Here is a 15,015-nt window from a genome sequence, read left to right on the forward strand (position 1 = left end):
ATTAGGCATTTAAACCTGAAAAGGCCTAGAAGTTATATGGACTCATCCATCATTTTATAAGAGAGACCACTGAAGACTTGAATTTTAAAAATCTGTGGCAGAAACTGGGAATGTAACTCAGTGGTCTGTTTGCCTAGCCTACACAGTGTCCAGGGTTTGATACCCAGGACTGCAAAACCAATAAATAAATTGGTGATGGATGAGCTGGGAATGTGGCAGATGTCTGCAGGCTTAGCAGCCCAGGAAGTTGAGGCATTCGGATAATTTGAGGCCATTGTGGGCAACATAGAAAGGCCATGTCTAAAAAAAAAAAAAAAAAAAAAATCATTGGGAAAGAAAGGACTTAATAAGATATTATTTAATGTATTATTTAATGATGTCTATAGATGAAATCAGACTGTGGAGGGGATCTTCTTACTAATTAAGGTATTACATTTTCTGAATTTTGCATATGATAGAATTTTTTTTTTTTTTTTTAATAAATGTTAAGTATTGCAGGGTCTTTGGCTGAATACTACAGGCAGTGCTCAGGCCACAACTACTACTATAATGATTCTGTGTGAACTACTGCATGGGACTTTCTGGGACCATTTAATTGATACCTATTTTCTTGTGTTTACTGTTTATAGGCATTGGAGTTTTTACATGACAATCATGTGATTCACCGGGACATAAAAAGTGACAGTGTGCTCTTGGGAATGGAAAGAGAAGTTAAACTTAGTGAATAACAAGTGAAGAAAAAACATTCATTATTTATGTTTTATTATACTTCCCTCCCTTTTTAATTAAAAAAATCCCTCTCTGTTAATATTTTTGAAAATAATATATGGAAGGGGAAAGAATCTCATGGTAAAAAACTATGAACTGAGAACTGGACTGTGCCTAGGACTGTCATAGTGTTGATGCTATATTAAATATTTCAAGTTGAATTTGTTTCTTCCATCTGTTACACTATTTTTTCTCTTCAGCATTCTCTGTTTTGTACAGGATAGCCTAATTGGGAGATGGCTGAAATCCTGCCGTGCCCTCTGGAGGATGTAAGCAGAGCTATTAAACTACATCCTCTAAAGGTTACTCAATCAGGTCATCAAAATATAAAATTCTATTTTTAAATTATCTTAGTGATCAAATTAGAAATAGATAATCACATACATTTTTGGTGGAGACATATGAACATGGAATTAGACTTTTTTGGATAAAATTTTATGATTTCCACTTACTAGATGCATGATCTTATGTGAATTAACTAAATATATATATGCCTTGGTCACCCTATTTGTAAATGAGAATAATTTCAATAGTAAGCATAGATGGGGCTGGGCTTAGTGGGGCATGCCTGTAATCCAAGTGGTTTGGAAGACTGAAGCAGGAGAATCACAAGTTCAAAGCCAGCCTTAGCAACTTAGTGAGGCCATAAGCAATTTATTGAGACCTTATCTGAAAATCAAAAATTAAAAGGGCTGCGGATGTGGCTCAGTGGTTAGGCAATCCTAAATTCAATCCTTGTTTATCCCCCCCCCAAAAAAAAAAAAAAATTAAAAACATACTTCGGGCAGGGGTTATAGGTCATGGTACAGCACTCACCTAGTATGCAGATGATCCTAAGTTTAATTTCCCAGCACCACAAAAAATAAATAAATAAATTTTAAAATAAATTAACCAAGCCAGGCTCAGTGGTGCACATCTGTATCCCAGTAGTTCTGAAGGCTAAGGCAGGAGGATTGCAAGTTCAAAGCCAGCCTCAGCAACTTAGCAAGGTCCTAAATCAACTTAGTAAGATCCTGTCTCTAGATAAAATATTTAAAAAGCCTGGGGATGTGACTTGGTGGTTAAGCATCAGTATCAAAAAAAAAAAAAAAAAAAAGATAAATTACCCAGTTTTTAAAAATTACCTATCATAGGGTTATCATGAGGATTGGATAGTTTCACAAGGTACTTGGAATGGTATCTGGCTTTTATAAACACTCATTTTCATTATAAATATTATTTTACCTAACAGTTTTCAGTATTCACTCCTATAGAATTACTATAAATATATGCACCTCAATTAGTAAAAAGATATTCTCTGCAATATGGTAAAGACATTTAAAACTATCTTAAATGTCAAACAGTAAAGGAATGGTAATTTGATATGTTTGTACTCTACAATATATGATAGTTTTTAAAATGAGGCATATAAATCTACTAATATCGAAGGCTCTCTTATATAAACAGTTTACAAAATATCCTAGTTAGGTAAAACAATTAAGCAGTTCATAAGTTTTATTCATTCTTATGTAAATACAAAACAGTCTAAAGCTTACAGACCTGATACTAGTAGTTACATAAGTAGTTGAATGGCTTTAACTGTAGAATGGAAGAAAAGATTGTAAATTCTGATCCTGACTTTTCTACAAAATTAACATCAGGAGCTAAAGTAGGTTTTTGTTTCTACAGATAGTTGGGGTAGATTCATGCTAATGAGTATTTTGTCAGTACTACTGCACTCAACTGTGTTATTTTTCTAAGCTCTCTGCTATGTTGTATGCTTAGGGATTCTAGCTTCTTTTTTTTTTTTTTATTCTAAGCAGTATCTTCACTTTTGTCTGAGTCACTGCATTTCGGTTTGGTGTCTAACTTTGATTATTTCCCTCACTTTTTGGATTTCTTTAACTTAAATTTTTTTAGAGTAAAATGTGTTAAGAATAAAAGCCCTCCCACTAATTTGCACTCCATTGGAGGAAGAAAAAGCAAAAAGTGGCAGTATATAACATTATCAAAATATTTTAATCCCTGTCTTGATTACTTTATTATTAATTTCTTTAAAAAAAAGGAGCCTGAATAGTGCAAATGTAATTATTGCATCTGAGATGAACTCTTTTGTGAAACCATCTCTAGAAGCTATTAATTCTAGACATTTTGTTTTTGTTCCTTAGCCAACTTCATGTTTTGTGCTCAGATCACCCCTGAGCAGAATAAACATACTACCATGGTTGGAACACCTTATTGGATGGCACCAGAAATGGTTACACAGAAATCTTATGGCCCTAAAGTTGACATTTGGTCCCTAGGTATCATGGCTATTGAGATGCTTGAAGGAGAACCTCCATACATGAAGGAAGATTCCCTCATGGGTAAGACCAGTTTAACACCAGCTTTACTGTAAAAAAAAAAAAAAAAAATACTTTTCCTTAAAGCATAGTTAGAACTTCCTTGTGTTGTTCATTGGCCAAGACTTTAGAATCAAAACTGGATAAAACCTAACCTCTGCCCTTACTTTGTATCTACAATTACAATGCTTCTGAGTTATAGAGCTGAAAGTGTTAGCTGATGAGTATAGATTTTTATTTTTATGGTCTCTTGTTTGGGGTATAAGTAAGAATATACTCAGCTTTCTACACCTGTAATTCCAGGGACTTGGGAGGTTGAGGTAGGATGATTGCAAGTTCGAGGTCAGTCTGGGCAACTTCACAAAACTCCAACTCAAATTAAAAAGGCTGTGGAGGTAGCTTAGAGGTAGAACACTCCTGAGTTCAATTCTTAGTACTACAAAAATTAAAATGAAAAAAAAAAAAAAGATTGGAATCCTCATACATTGCATTGTTGCACTGCTTTAGAAACAATTTGACGGTTCCTCAGAAAGTTAATATTGCGTTACCATGTGACCTAGCAATTCCACTACTAGGTATATGTCAAGAAAATTAAAAGCATGTGTCTGTGGAGTGGGAGACAGAGCTCAGTGGCAGAGTTCCTGGCATGCACAAGGCCCTGGCTTCAGTCCCCAGAACTGCCAAAAGGAAACAGGCATAAAAGGAACATGCCCAAACAAAACACGCACAGAGTGTTGATAGCAGAATTATTTACAGTAGCAAAAAGTGGAAAAAAACCCAAATATCTGTTCACCTGATGAACAGTGGGATATTATTTGGCCATAAAAGGGAAGGAAGTACTGATACATGTACAACATTGACCCTTGAAAATCTTATACTAAGGAGAAAAGCTAGAGAACAGAGGGATTTAGTTTTGGATATTCTTTGCTGAATGTTTTGTACCATGTTGCCAAAGATTCCAGTTCAAGTAAGCAGTTAAAATAGTTTAAATAAGTAATTAAATTAGAAATCTTTTCAGAACAATTTTCAAAACCCTCTACTTTTATATATTTATTTAGCCAATATTGAGTTTAGCACCTGCCTTGTGCTAGGCAGTGTTTAAGTCGCTGCCTAGAGAACCAACAAAAATTCCTGCTCTTGTAGAACTTACATTCTAGTGGAAGGAGAGAAAGAATAAGGTGAATCATAATAATACATTAAGTAATGGATCCTTTAAATGCTGGACTGGCAAGGAGAAGAGAGGGAGGCAGGGGAGTCAGGGGTTTGCTTTCAAAAGGATGCTTTTGGAGGGCTTCACTGCAGTGACATTTGGACACAGGATGTAAGATCCTGATGCTTGTTTACTTAGGGAAGGGCATGCCAAGCAGAAGAAACAGTGATTACAAAAGCCCTTAAGCAAGAATGTTCCTGGTGCATTCAAATATCTTGAAGGAATTTGGGAGAGTCAGAGTGCATTGAGCAAACAATAGGCAATAAGGTAGCCAGTGAAATGAGGCCCTGTGTAGTGCTGAGTGGGGATTCTGACTTTTTATCTAAGATGGGGATTCTGGCTTGTGTTCTAAAATGGGGAAACCATTGGAAAGTTTTGAGCAGAGGCATAAAATAGTCTTACTTAAATTTTAACAGGCTCACTCTGGTCACTTTGTTAAGAGTTGATTCTCAAGGAAGGCAAAGGCAGAAGCAGAAAGGCCAATTAGGAAGCTGTTGCAATAATTCAGGCAAGAAATGACAGTACTGTAGACCAGGATGTTATCAGTGGAGGTGATAAAACAAATAGCTAGATCCTGGATTTATTTTGAAAGGAGAGTCTATGTAAAAGAAGAGTTGAGGATAGTTCCAAGAGTTTAGCCTAAGCAAAGGGAAAGATGAAAATGAAGTTTACCTTAGTTGAGAGAGGAAAGACTGCAGAAAGAGGAGAGGAGTTGGGATTGTAGGTGGGAGTTCAGTTGACAACAGTTTAACATGTTTGAGGCATGTTAAGGTTAAGATACCTAGTAAGATATTCAAGTGGATATGTTGATGAGGCTGTTGGGTATGCCAGTCTGGAACCCAGGTTAAAGATATAAAACTGAGGCTCCTTGGCTACAGATATTTTCTAAAGCTACAAGGCAGGATGAGGTCAAGTAGGTATAGACAGACAAATTTTAGCTAGCACACTGACACAGTCTGTAACTAAGTGTTGATGAGGCAGACCAGCAAGGAGACTAAGAAGGAATGATTGGAAAGGTAGATAAAACTAGATAAAGATATGCCCTGAAATCTGTATGCAAAAACTAAGGGAGAGATCAGCTTGGCAGAAACTATAATTATGTCAATAAAGATAAAGACTGAGACTTGGTCAATTTAGATGTAATGTTGGTGAAAACTTGATGAATGGGGACATCTGCTTTCTGTCAAAATAAAATAACAGATTAACCCTTTTTGGCTGAAACAGCTCCCCAAAACTAGATTATATAAAAGAGTGGTTTTCAAGAAACTGCAACAGACAATGAAGGAAGGACAATGATGTATTAAAGTGAGTAACAACTGAAGTGAACCCCATGACTGGCCCAGTTTCCAGGCCATGTGCAGAGAGGGATGACCCTGGTGGGACATTGCTGGAAAAGTTGTGAAAGGAGGAAAGATGGACTCTCAAGATCTGTGCAGCCCCCCCACCCCTCCCCGGGTAAGCATTCAACAGAGGTTGGTATGAAAAGCAAATGTAAGGACTAAGATATAATTATCTGACAAGATTGGAAAGAACCAGGCAGAGGTATAGTTCAGTGGTAGAGTGCTTGCCTAATACATGCGCAAGGCCCGCAGTTCAATCTCCATCAACTAGAACAAACACTGGGGCTGGGTGTGATGGTGCACACCCATAGTCCCAGCCAGTTGGAAGGCTGATGACCATTTGAGCTCAAGTCTGGGCAACATATTGAGATCCCCAGCTCAGAAAAACAAGATTGAAAAGAGTAATGCCTGCCCAATGTGTAAGCTTGGGAATAGTGCCTGTTTCTCTCAGCCACCATGGAAAAAACCTTATCATTCACAAGATTGAGTAGAAGACTCATCATAAGTGTCTTGCCTCAATGATGGAAAATAATTACCATTAAATTAAATGTTACTTCAGTTCCAAGTAACACATCTTACAAATAAGACCCAAATAGCTTAAAACTTCATCCAAGAACAAAGCTTAAGAATATTTATAGGGCCACAACCATGGTTATACTCAGGCCTCAGAAGAGGCTTGTCTTCAGAATCCTCTGCTGTGGATCTGATTGGACCCAGTGAAACAGTTAAATACCATATGTCATCAACTATCAGTAGATCCAGAAGCTAATCAAAGATGATATGTTCATCCACAAGTTTGTGACTATCCATTCCCAGGCTCAATCTGGAAAACACCTTGGCCTTCAGGAAGGGGAGTTATATAGGTTAGAAAAGGTAATCTGAAAGAGAGGGTGTGAATTGTGCACCAGCTGCTCACAAGATACCATGAATCTAAGGAGCTTGCCACTTGTACCAGATCCTGTACCTGAAGATAAATAAACATGGCCAAAACCAAAGCAGATTCTCATGGAACATATCCACAAGCTGAAGGCAGACAAAACCTGTGAGAATCTTGACTGACGTGGCTGAGGCCCACAGGTCGGAAACCAGGGAAGCCGACAAGCTCTATGAAGAGCACCTCCAGGTCAAGAAAGGAGGGGAAAATCATCAAGACTATCCAAAGATGAAGAGACCCAGAAATAAAGCTTTACCTCCTCTATTATCTCCATAGTTATACACATTGGTCATTCAAATAAAAGAAGCCTTGATCCACCTGGAAAAAAGTAAGAGAATATTTATAGGAATCCAGAAGTGGCCAGGACCCAACAGGCACTGAGACATACATTCAAAGTTTTAACAGAAAGACAAGGGGTAGGAAAACATAGTCCATCATGAAGACTAGAACTGGCACAGATAAAAGAATTAGCACACAAGGTCATTATAATAATTATTATAATTATGTTCCAGGTATTAAAAAGTCAGACATTTGGAAGGCATATTTTTCAAAGACCCAAATTAAACTTAGTCATGTGTTGTGGTTTGGATATGAAGTGTCCCTGAAAAGTTCCTGTGTTAATGCAGGAATATTTGTAAGTGAAATGATAGGATTGTGACAGTCCTAACCCTATCAGGCTATCCTAGTTTGAATGGACTAGGTAGAAACTGTAGGAGTGTGGCTGGAGGAGATGGGTCACTGGAGGCTGCCCTCAAAGCATTTGTTTTCCCTGTGCCCTTTTTTCCCTTTCTCCCTCTCTGGGCTTTCTGGCCACCTTGAGCACAGTAGCACTCCTCCATCATGCCCTTCCACCATGATGTTCTGCTTCAGGTTGAGCCCAGAGCAATGCCATCAGTGTACCATGGATTAAACCTCTGACACAGTGAAAAAAAAAAAAAGTGAGCCCAAATACCTGTCCCTCTAAGGTTTTCTTGTCAGGTGTTTTGGTCACAGTGACACAAAACTGACTAACACATTATGAAAACTATAATATCTGATGTTGGATTAATAGTAAATTATTATAGAAATAAAAACTAGTCACAGTGAAACGTAAAAATAGAAGTGAAAAAAGTTTAAGTGAAGTAGAATCAGTGAGCTGTGAGACAGTCTCAAGTCTTTTAGTAACATGTAATAAAGTTCTGAAAGAAAAGATCAACCCCAAAATCTATCTTTCAAAAGCTAAATAACAGTTTTCTCAAACACATTACAGTTGGAAGTACTTCTAACTACATGGTTAAATATATAATTTTTGTTATGTAAGTAGCTTTAAAAGATAAAACTGTTTAAATAAAAATAATAACAGTGGAGTGGAGGTAGGAGATAATGCATATGTAAAATGACAACAGAAGAATCAGGGCCAAGGAGAAAGAACACTAAGATTCTTATCCTGTGTGACATGGTGCATCACTTGATGGTAGAGTGTGGTCATTGAAAGATGAAAACATTGAATAATAAAAGACAAAGTTGTACATAATAAGCAAGGAAGATGTAGCAGTGGTAGAGCTAGTGTGTTAGTGTGTGTAAGGCTCTGAGTTCAATCCCTAGTGCCACAAAAATAAATAATTAAATGAAAAAGCCATCCAACAATGTGTATAAATACCAAAACATCACATGGTGCCCTGTAAATACATAAAATTACTAATAGTCAACTAAAAGTATACATTTAATTTTTTTAACAAGAAGGCTACATTGAGCGAGATATATCATAGGGGACACTAAAAGAGCTCCTCCTAATAACCAAAGCTGGGACAATTGGAACAGCAAAACAAAGTAGTAAGGAATTTTAACTTGAAAGTTCAAATAAGTATCTATGAGTCCATGCTGACATAAAATATTGAATAAATAACTGGGAGAAGAGACAGGTCAATCACCTATACAGAAGAATTCTAAAAGTTTATGTGGATGCTCCACCCTGCAGGAAGTAGAGCGTAACTCAAGTATGGATTTCACGTAGTGAGTACCAGAGAATACAGTACGGGGAGGGAAAAGGAACTGCACAGTGGGAAAATTTAACAAGCCCTTGGCCGGGTGATTAGGTCAACATCGGCAATCATAAATCATGTTGCTAATAGGTACCTTTAATATGATGCAATGAAAACAGTACTGATACCAGGCATGGTGGCCCACCTATTTGGGGGGCTGAGGCAAGAAGGTCACAAGTTGGAGGCCAGCCTCAGCAACTTAATAAGGTCCTATCTCAAAATTAAAAATAAAAAGGGTTGGGGCTATAACTCAGTGGTAGAGAACTTCTGGGTTCACTCCCCAATACTGCAAAAGAAGAAAAAGAAAGAAAAGTCTGTGATCTTCCTCTTAAAAACCCATTTGATACAACCTTGAAAAAAATGTCAGACACAGAGGGGAATCCTACAAAGTATGATATAGTACCTGACCAGTACTCCTCAGACCTGTCTATAGTCATCAAAAACAGGGAAAGTCTGAGAAATTGTCAGCCAAGAGACATCTAAGGAGACATGACAAATAAATACATGTCTTAGAACAGGAAAGGATAGTGGAAGAGTAAATGGAATAGGGAAATCTAGTATGCTGCTGAAAGCACTAACAGCCCACATGAGGTTAATGGATATCAATCTCTAGTGGTGCCAGTCATTGTAGATGAGTGGGGTTTATCCCTCTATATTCAGCTGCATGGATACAGGAAGGAATACAGTTTTAACCACATTTAGCTGAATAAATGCTGTAAAGCGAGTGGGAGAGGGACATGAAAGTAACATGTGAAAGGAATGATGGACACTAAAAGACCCATGGGATTTTAGGTCTCAGTGAAGTCATGGGATTGCTGACTTTGTAGTGCTAGGAGTACAAAAGTCAGGAGGTAGAGCGCAACAAAAATTTAAGAGTTGCAGTTGCTGGTGTCTGTCCTGGCAGAGGGTAGGACTCAGTGTATATGGTGAGAAAGGCTAGTGCATAAGCGCATCAGAGAAGAAGACAAGGAACTCTAACACACATCTCTGTAGCTATTGAAATAATGTGAATTATTTCAGGAGTAATAGTAGGGATAATAGTGCAAAGAGCTATGATCTTGAAGGAGTTGGTCGGGGGGTAGCCTGGGGTTTAGTAGATATTTAAAACAAGGAAAGGTAGATTTGTAGTCAAAAGTCTGCATTATAGAGGAAAAGACTTCAAAGAGCAATGGAAAAACCAAAGGACACTTGCTTCATCTCTAGACCGAAGTTGTGGGAGAAAAAAAGCCACCGCTAGAAAGCACCGCTGGTGAAAGTAAGGAGAATGTTCAGAGCCACTTGGGCATTAGTTGGAGAAACCGGGGGGATGACTAGGAGTCCTGGCTACTTATGATCATTAAAATAAATGAAGGTAAAGAGAGTATAAGTGAGATGAATCTCAAGTGGAGAGAAGACTGTGAGCAGGGGTAGGGGGATTGTTGATGGTGGGGGTGGTTATACTTAGCTTCATTATTTTCTGAACTTCCATCTTTACCCTTTTGTTGGAGATATAGATGCTTCCAATCATCTTGTAATTTTAACCTGAAATTAATTGCTTTCTCAGGCATGATGTCTTAGAGTAAAATTAATTCAGGAGAAAATTTTGGTGACCGTAGGTTTGGCAGTGTTTTTAGGTACAATAGTAAAAGCACCATCCATGAAATAATAAATTGGACTTCCTTAAAATTCTAATCTTCTTAGGGCTGGGGTTGTAGCTTAATGGTAGAATGCTTTCCTAGCATGGGTAAGGCACTGGGTTTGATCCTCAGCACCACATTAAAAATAAATAAATAAGATCTTCTGGGCTGGTGATGTAGCTTAGTGGTGGAGTTTCTGTCTAGCATATATGAGGGTCTGGATTCCTAAGCCCTGAAAAAAAGGAGGGAGGGGCAAAAATATCTAAATAAACAACTCACTAAAGAAGATACATAGGTGGCAAATAAGCACATGGACAGAACTAAACATGCATGAGTGAGGGGATTGCTAAATTAACATTGAGATACCACTGCATACCTGTTAGAATGCTCAAGTTCAAAAAATCTGAGGGAGGATGTGAAGCAACAGGAACACTCATTCATTGCTACTGAGATGCTCCACTCCAGAAACAATTTTTCTGTTTCTTACAAAACTAAACATGTCCTTACCACATAACCCAGCAATGTTTTCCTAGGTATTTATCCAAATGCATTGAAACATGCACAAAAACCTATGCACAAATGCTTATAGCATCTTTATTCACAATTGCCAAATCTGGAACCAAGATGTCATTCAAAAAGTGAATGTAAGGACTGTGTGTATCAGTGGTAAAGCACATGTAGCATGCTTAGGCTCTGGTATCCATTCCCAGCACCACAAAATAAATGAAAGAAAATAAAATGTACATGATACATCTATACAACAAAATATTTTCATTGATAAAAACTGAGCTATCAGAACACAAAAAAAAAATGAAGAAATTTATCTTATTTACTTATTTATTTATTAAAGGGTAAAAGCATGGAAAATTTATTACATGCCTATGGCATGAGCATATTAGACTCTGAATGATCTTTTAAAGCCTATTGCTTAGTGAAGAAAATCATTCTAAAAAGGATAGATGCTGTAAAATTTCAAGTATGGAGTGTGGGCTGGAAGTGTTCATCAGTTGTAGTGTGCTTGCCTAGCATGACTGATAACCCTGAGTTCTATCCATAGCACCACAAAAAAAAAATCAAAATGTAAATAAGTTTAGGACATCTGAAGTATGAAGAGATTAAAAAAAAAATCAGTGATTGCAGGGATTCAGGAGAATGAATAGTAGGTTTTTAGGGCAGTGAATTTATTCAGTATGATATTATAATGGTAGACACATGACAAAATTCATTTTTCACAACCCACAGCATTATAGAATACAATACAAAGAGTTAACTCTAAACTGTGAACTTTTGATTAATAGAAGTGTATCTGTATTTGTTTATTTCTGGTAGAGTATTTGCCTAGCATGCACAACTCCCCAGGGTTCAAGCACCAGCACCACACACACACACACACACAAAGTATTCATATATATATATATATATATATATATATATATATATATACATACACACACATGTATATATCATTTGTAATAAGTATACTATATTGTAATTAAAGATATTAATAATAAGAAAATGAAGTGCTAATATTAGAACATTTTAGGATCCACATTTTGAGATCAAGTATGGGTTTGGAAAATACATGTGCAAGGCTATATAGTTGTCTTTTCAATGTTAAAGAAGGTCAGTGAGATCCAGGGTTATGTCTCAGTGGTAGAGTGCTTGCCTAGCATTTGTGAGGCACTGGGTTCAATCCCCAGCACCACATACAAAATAAATGAATAAAATAAAGTTATTGTGTCCATCTATAACTTATTTTTTTTAAAAGATGGTCAGTGAGAGCCATTAAATTTTTCCTCTTGTCTCACAAGGCAACTCAGCTGTAGTCTGTATTGTCTGCTTAATTTCAAAACCTAAAACTTCTACTAAAATCATAAATTAGAAATAATTTAGGGTAATAATAAACAATGAAAGAATATAAAGATTTATTTAAAGGGGATTGGTTAAATTATGAAAACACCCATATGATAAGGCACTGTTCAATTTAGCCATTAGAATAATTTTACCATCAGTTATTAGGATGAAGCTGGCATATAGCTAGTTAAGTAAAAGAGTTTCAGTAAATTCAAATTGCTTTGAAATGTGACTTTTTAAAAGCTGCAGATGTTTAACAGGGTAGACACACATTGATAGTATGATTGTCATCAATTTTCTTTATACTTTTATGTACCATAGGTGGGGTTTTTGTTATTATTGTTATTTTGTTTTCTTTAAGAAAGAAGTGTTGCATTTATAGTTCAACACAGAAAAGATAAAGCTGCCAGGCCTAGTGGCACACACCTGAAATCTTAGCTTTGGAGAGACGGAGGCAGGAAGATCCCAAGTTTGAGGCCTGCCTGGTCAACTTAGAGATACTGTCTCAAAATAAAATGAAAAGTGGGCTGGGGTGTAGCTCAGTGGTAGAGCACTTACTTGCCTAACATATGCTTGGGTTCAATTCCTATACCACACCACACCCTCCCACCAACCAAAAAAAGAGAGAGAGAGAGAGAGAGAGAGAAAAGAATAAGTAAAGGAAGGAAAAATATCTGTAAGGATAAATCCAAACAGGTACAGATAATGATAACTTCACTTTACTCACTTTAGTATTTATGGTGATTATCTTTGAAGAATTACAAGGAACTGGAGATATTTTTCAGTGGTAGATATTTCCCAGAATGCACAAGGCCCTGAGTTTGATACCACTATCACAAAGGGGAAAAAAAAGTGTTCTATAAAATACATTCTAACTTTGTTGAGCCACCTTAAGAAGGTTGTGAATGTCTTATCCAATGGTTGCACACGTGTAATCCCAGTGACTCTGGAGGCTAAAGGAGAATCACATGTTTGAGGCCAGCCTGGACAATTTGGTGAGACCTTGTCTCAAAGATAAACAATAATAATAAAAGTAAGGGGTTATGCATGTAGCTCACTGGTAAAACAATACTGGCTTCAACCCTCAGTAGCCCACTCCCCACCACCCCAAAATAGAATGTCACAGATACTGTCCTATTTTCAGGCCCTATATCTGATCGCCACACATGGAAAGCTGGAATTGCCAAACCCAGAAAAAGTTTCACCTGTGTTTCAAGATTTCTTAAATCAATGCTTGGAAATCAATGTAAAGGAAAGGGGTGCAGCCAAGGAATTATTACAGGTAAATTTGGAAATGATGCCATTTGGGGGAAATGTTGACTCTTTTTTGAATATCCAAGAAAAAGTTTTCATTTCACTATTCATTGATCACTACCTGTAAGGCAGCTGCTACATTTTAGGGTTTCATCTGCCAGGAATAAAAGTTTAATATCGTGATAGTAAGTTTTTGTATGTTATTAAATATCATATACATTCAATGCTGGTGTGAGTGTATTTATGGGCTGTTTGTAGATTTTTGGAAAGTAGAAAAACTAAATCAACTCTGTTTTCAACTATGAACATTATGGACTGATTATAAGGGGTTTGGGCAGGTATTAAAATATGTATTTTAAGTAAATTGTATTCATAAGTAGTCTTCAGAGCTTAGTTGAAAGAAAATGTTCTGCTTATAAATTGTGTACTTGTTTGTCCCCTCTTTTTGGCAGCACCCATTCCTGACTTTGGCAAAACCGTTGTCTAGTTGACACCTCAAATCCTTGCCGCTCAAGAAGTAATGAAGAGAGAAAATGTTAATGTCATTGAGAAGAATTAATATTCTTTTTCCACTTCCTAAAAAGAAAATCTTAAATAAATTTAATAAAGTGTTATTTGTTGTAAAAGATGTATAACTTAAAAGTTGCCATTTTAGCCATGTTAAGTGGACAACTCAGTGGTATTAATTACACAATGTTGTATGACCTTCTGTTTCTAGAACAGTTGTGTCATGCCAAATAGGAGCTCTGCTACCATTAAATCATAACTCCCATTCCTCCTCTTCCAGACCCTGGCCACCACCATTCTTGTGGGTTTTTTTTTTCTTTTCTTCTCTTTGTTCTAATTATTCATGACAGTAGAATTCACTTTTGACACATCATACATAAATGGAGTATAACATCTCATTTTGTGGATTGGACATGATGTAGAAACATATTGGTCATGTATTCATGTACTATGAACATAGGGTAATAATGTCCAATTCATTCTACTATCCTTTTTACCCCCAAACCTCCTCCCCTCCCTTCACTCCCCTCTATCTAATCCAAAGTACCTCTGTTCTTCCCTAGCCACCCCGTAATTGTAAATTAGTGTCCACATATCAGGGAAAACATTTGGCCTTTGGTTTTCTGGGATTAAATTATTTTGCTTAGCATGATATTCTACAGGTCCATCCATTTACCTACAAATGCCATCATTTTATTCTTCTTTAATGCTGAGTAATATTTCATTTGTAGATAAATCACATTTTCTTTATCCATTCATCTGTTGAAAGACGCCGAGATTGGTTACATGGTTTAACTATCCTGAGCTGAGATGCTATAAATATTGATATGGCTGTGTCACTGTACTATGCCGATTTTAAGGGTTTTTTTTTTTTTTTTGAATAGACAGGGGAGTGGGATAATTGGGTCAAAAGGTGGTTCCTTGACTTCAGGGGAAGGAAGATGGCGGCGAGGGGAGTGCATTACCCCCGTGTGCTGCTTCACTGTGTGGGAGTATTACAAGTCAGGACGGCTAAAGGATATCTTGTTAGGAATTTCCAGCAATAGTGGGGTGCGCCGGAACCTGGAGGAAGGATTTCCATCGCACGAGGATCGGCTACGGGGACTCAAACGCGAGAGGTTTGTCGCACGGAGGGTAACACTGCTTATTCAGCAAATCGCTAGAGTCTGCAACGCGCTCTGGGATAGAGA

General features: G+C 37.1%; 1 pseudogene; it reads left to right on the forward strand.

The window, feature by feature from the left end:
- LOC124100014 (serine/threonine-protein kinase PAK 2-like) overlaps nt 1–15,015 on the forward strand; it is a 77,597-nt pseudogene that overhangs the window by 12,986 nt on the left and 49,596 nt on the right.

This window comes from Marmota monax, unplaced genomic scaffold (assembly GCF_021218885.2).
Source record: "Marmota monax isolate L192 unplaced genomic scaffold, Marmota_monax_Labrador192_F-V1.1 WCK01_AAM20220418_F8-fsc00053, whole genome shotgun sequence".
Taxonomy (NCBI): Eukaryota; Metazoa; Chordata; class Mammalia; order Rodentia; family Sciuridae; genus Marmota; species Marmota monax.